We start from the raw sequence: 4,436 nt of genomic DNA, 5'->3' as shown, positions 1-4,436 counted from the left end.
CCAATTCGGCCTATATTCTATATATCTGTGGCTCTCGCCATTGGACCTACAACTAAACATTGTCGTATGTGATGATGGCCATAACCTGGTGGCAGCTGTAAACCTTGACAAGCTTTCACATATTCCATGCTTGGCCCACATGCTCAACTTGTGAGCTCAGTGGTCTTTGAAAACCCACCCACATTCTCAGAGATTCTGGTCAAGGTACGAAGCATCAGCACCCAATTCCGCAAGTGTACTACAGCTGCCACCACCCTGGCAGGGCTGCAGCACTGCATGCAAGTGCCAGCTCACTTATTGGTTAGAGATGTCAACACGTGCTGGAACTCCACACTGCACATGTTGGCAAGGCTTTGTATTCAGTAGAGGCTAGTTGTGGAATACCAGCTCCAACATGCTCATCGGTATTTTGGTCAGCTTCTGCATGTAACAACTGAAATGCGGTATAGATGTCTGAGATTTGTGCTGCTCTGCAAGACTTTGAGGACTCCACAAAGATGTTGAACTGCACCAACACTATAATCAGCACAAAGGTCCACTTTCTGTGCCAACTTAAGCAGTTGCTACTAACAATCAAACTTGAAGTTTTGCATGCGGAATGGATGGAGATGGAGAAAGACATGAAACAGTGAAATACTACCCAGCCAAGCCTCATCTCATCTGCTCAGCGCATATTGGGTAACAATGAAGAGGTGGAGGCTGAGGAGGAGGAGGAGGAACAGGAGCTTGCTGAAGAGATTAACAACCGCACAAGCATCATCCCATCTCTACTACATGGATGGGCTGAGGAGGAGAATGAGGAGGAAAAAATGGAGAAAATGCAGAGTAGTCATCAGGGTGGAGACAGGGAAGTGTTGGCTAGAGGGACCTTGGCACATATGGCTGACTTTATGTACTGCTGCCTTTCCTGTGACCCTCGCGTTGCATTATCTTGGCCAAAAAAGATTAATATTTGACCATCCTACTTAACCCACGCTACAAGAATAGCCTTGCATCTCTGTTACTTGAGGCAGAGAGGACAACAAAAATGGTGCTATAAGAGAAGGCCATTGTGGAAAATATCTTAAAAAAATTCCCATCAGACAATGCTAGCAGCAGGGGACAAGCTTCCCTGCCCAACCAAGGAGGAAAGGTGGGGGAGACATACAGCAGAAGCAGGGGACCATGGTCAAAAGCCTTGGACAATTTAATGACAGCATCCCAGCTTCCAGGATCTGATGATCAGGTATTTTTGACAAGGAGGGACATGTTTTTAAAGATAGTCAATATATATGTGACTGATAAAGCTAGCGTACTGCCTAATTCTTCTGTGACCTTCAGCTATTGGGTCTCAAAGTTGGACACCTGGCATGGATTGTCTCTCTATACCTTAAGGTACCGTCACACTAGACGATTTTACAACGAGAACGACAACGATCTGTGACGTAACAGCATCCTCGTTAGCGATATCGTTGTGTTTGACACGCAGCAGCGATCTGGATCCCGCTGTGATATCGCTAGTCGGCGCTGAAAGTTCAGAACTTTATTTGGTCGTTCGATTGGGGTGTATCGTTGTGTTTGACATCAAAAGCAACGATGCCAGCAACGATCATAGGGGCCGTCGCAGCGTCTTGCTCTAGCCAGGTAGGCGTTGTACATTAAAAAGGAGACGCCTTTACAATACATTGCAGTGACGCCCGTAATAGATTTAAATTTTAAACGTTTTCTTGAAAAAATATCAATTTACCACGATCACATAAACTTCCCATACTATGATAGCCTAGGTCCAATACATATCGCCTGATTAATACAATAAAATATGCAATTACAAAGGATAGGGAACCGCACAGTGATAAAGTATTACATAAAATAAAAAAAAGGATACGCTATTACAAAAGGTGACTCCCTCTGTCCCGACAAGCCTGGGAGGTGGTGTGTACATTCCATAAAGGGGGTCTTTACAATACATAACAATTACAAAAGGAGACGCCTTTACATTACATTATAACATTAAAAAAAGTGACGTCAGAACATGACTTTACAAAAGGAGATGCCATGTGTCGCAATAGTCTGGGATGTGGTGTGTACATATAAAGGTACCGTCACACTAGACGATTTTACAACGAGAACGACAACGATCCGACCAAAATTAGATCGCTGGAACGTCGCTGTTTAGGTCGCTGCAGAGATGTCAAACACACCAACCTACGAACGATGCAGGAGCGATACAGTGACGTAACAGCGACTCACAGATCGTCCTCGCTAGTCGTTTGCTCAATGTCACACAGCAACAGTGTAACGATCTAACGATGCAGACGTAGCCAGATAGGTGTGTTTCTCCACAGGGAGACACCCAGGATGTGACGTTACGGCGTCCCGGAATATAAACCGCAACTCTACAGCGATTGATTCATATTGTTGGAGCGCTGCGTCTTCACGGTCTTCTGCCTTTCCAGCGTCCTCTTCTGCCTTTCCAGCGTCCTGTTCGGAACGATCCTTCGCCAGCTACGATCCTCTTCTCCCGTGGACGTTCTGTCTAGAACGCCGTATTCTACTGCAGGCGTCTTCATCGTTTCTTTTCTTGCTCATCAACGGTATGAAATGTCTTTCAGCTGTTTGTTTCTTTTGTGTATAGTTATGGCTATTCAGTAATGTTTATCTATGTGTATGGTGATGGATCAAACACCTCCGGCAGCCATCTTGAGCATCTGGCAAGCAGACGCACAAGATGGAGGCATTACTATGCGGTTTGCAAACTCAGTTGTGCTGTCTGCCAATTTTGCACACACCATATGGAAAGGTAAACTAGCTGTCTGCCAATTTTGCACACACTATATGGAAAGGTAAACTAATCTCTTGTGTCTGCCTTGGCTGGCCCTGGCGTGCTCAGCTAGTAAATAAAACAGCACACAACTTAAAGGAACAAAATTTTTTTTTTTAGAAACTGAACTAATTTTTTTTTTTTTTAACAAAACAATAACATAACTGTCAAGAAAAACATAAAAAAACTATTTACGCCCGCACGCCAAAAGGTGTCGCAGCGTGCGGCCATGTTGCTGCACTTGATGCTGCAGCAGCACTACTGTCCGCTCCAAGAGCGCTACTGTCCGCTCCAGTCGCTCTTGCTTGGCCAGCAGCTCTCTCACAGTGTCCGGTTCTGTAGATAGAAGATAGAATAAAAGTCTTTTTTTTTGTCCTGTCCCAGAGGTCTTTTTTTTTTTTTTTGGTTGCATGTTATTAGTCGCTGTCAAATGTGACATCCCACTGATAACCCCTCCCACTGTCTGTATACTTACGGAGAAGGGACGCCTGTTGTCCATCACTGGAGCTGCTGACCACCCATCCCCTGTCTCGGGCCAGAGTTCCCGGAGCTAAAAGGAATCAAAATCATATCTGTTTAACAATTGAACTCGCTGTGGGGAACCGCTCGCAGTTTATCGTCACTTACGAATGCTCGCCTCTGGGGAGAATGATGCCGAGCCGGGGGAGGAAGATGGGTAGCGGAAGGGCGGTGTAGTGGCCTGCGGTGGGGTTAGTGCATCTGTAATGTATACAATATTTCAGCTCACCTCTTATGTCCCATATGCCGTTATAATTTTGAAATGAATGATGTTTAACTTACGTGACGGTCCAGCTTGTGGGCTGCTGCTGCTGCTGCTGCTGCTGGAAGATGTGGGGGAGGATAGTACCCTCTGTAGCCGGCGGTGTCTCTCTACACAAAAATAAAAGAAACGCCATGTTTAGACAACAAAAGTACAGAGCTGTAGACATCACAATAAATATAGACAACATTGACAGCAAAAGTTAGTAGCCTATCGAAATTCGACTGCATCTGTAATGTATTCTATATTTCTGCTCCCCTGTAATGTCCCATATGCAGTTATAAAATTGAAATGAATGATGGATAACTTACGTGACGGTCCAGGCTGTGGCCTGCTGCTGGCCGCTGTTGTGGAGGCTAGTGCCCTCTGGTGCCGGCGGCGTCTCTCTACACAAAAAAAAAAAAAAAAAAGAAATCGCAATGTTTTGACTACAAAAGTACAGAGCTGTAGAAAAAAAAAAAACACAAAAAAAGAGGCCATTTGCGGGAAGGAGTAAAAATCTATTTTGACAAGCTAAATGTAATTACATATATAGAACATAGGAAGCACCTCACGGCAGTGCGCGTCTCCTGTTTCCCCCTACTGGCAGTGCGAGCAGGGTTGCCAACCTCCTCGTAATGATTTCAGGACAATCTGGATTACAATTGCGGACATCCGTATAAATTAAATATGGGGGGTGGAGATTATGGAATTCATGACCTGACCAACTTTTACGCGACAACGCATTTTTGCGCTTGGACATTATAGAAATTTGAAAATAAAATATGAAATTTTTTTCCTCGTAAGTCCCGGACAAGTTGGCAACCACGGGCACGAGTCTCCCAATTCCCCCCGCCCGGTACCGTGCGTCTTCCA

The 4,436-nt window shown here is 45.0% G+C and overlaps 1 long non-coding RNA gene across 1 annotated transcript; it reads right to left on the bottom strand.

Moving 5' to 3' along the window:
* Positions 1-3,013: 3,013 nt before the first annotated feature.
* LOC138641371 (uncharacterized) lies at positions 3,014-3,520 on the bottom strand. Its single transcript, XR_011313797.1, has 3 exons — positions 3,428-3,520; positions 3,276-3,350; positions 3,014-3,136 (listed from the first exon to the last, which is right to left on the bottom strand). It is a non-coding gene; the product is annotated as an uncharacterized lncRNA (long non-coding RNA).
* Between the last annotated feature and the right edge of the window lie 916 nt (positions 3,521-4,436).

The sequence above is a fragment of the Ranitomeya imitator genome, chromosome 6, assembly GCF_032444005.1.
Source record: "Ranitomeya imitator isolate aRanImi1 chromosome 6, aRanImi1.pri, whole genome shotgun sequence".
In the NCBI taxonomy this organism is placed as follows: Eukaryota; Metazoa; Chordata; class Amphibia; order Anura; family Dendrobatidae; genus Ranitomeya; species Ranitomeya imitator.
The sequence above is the reverse complement of the archived record's forward strand: the minus strand, read 5'-3'. Positions and strand labels throughout refer to the sequence as shown.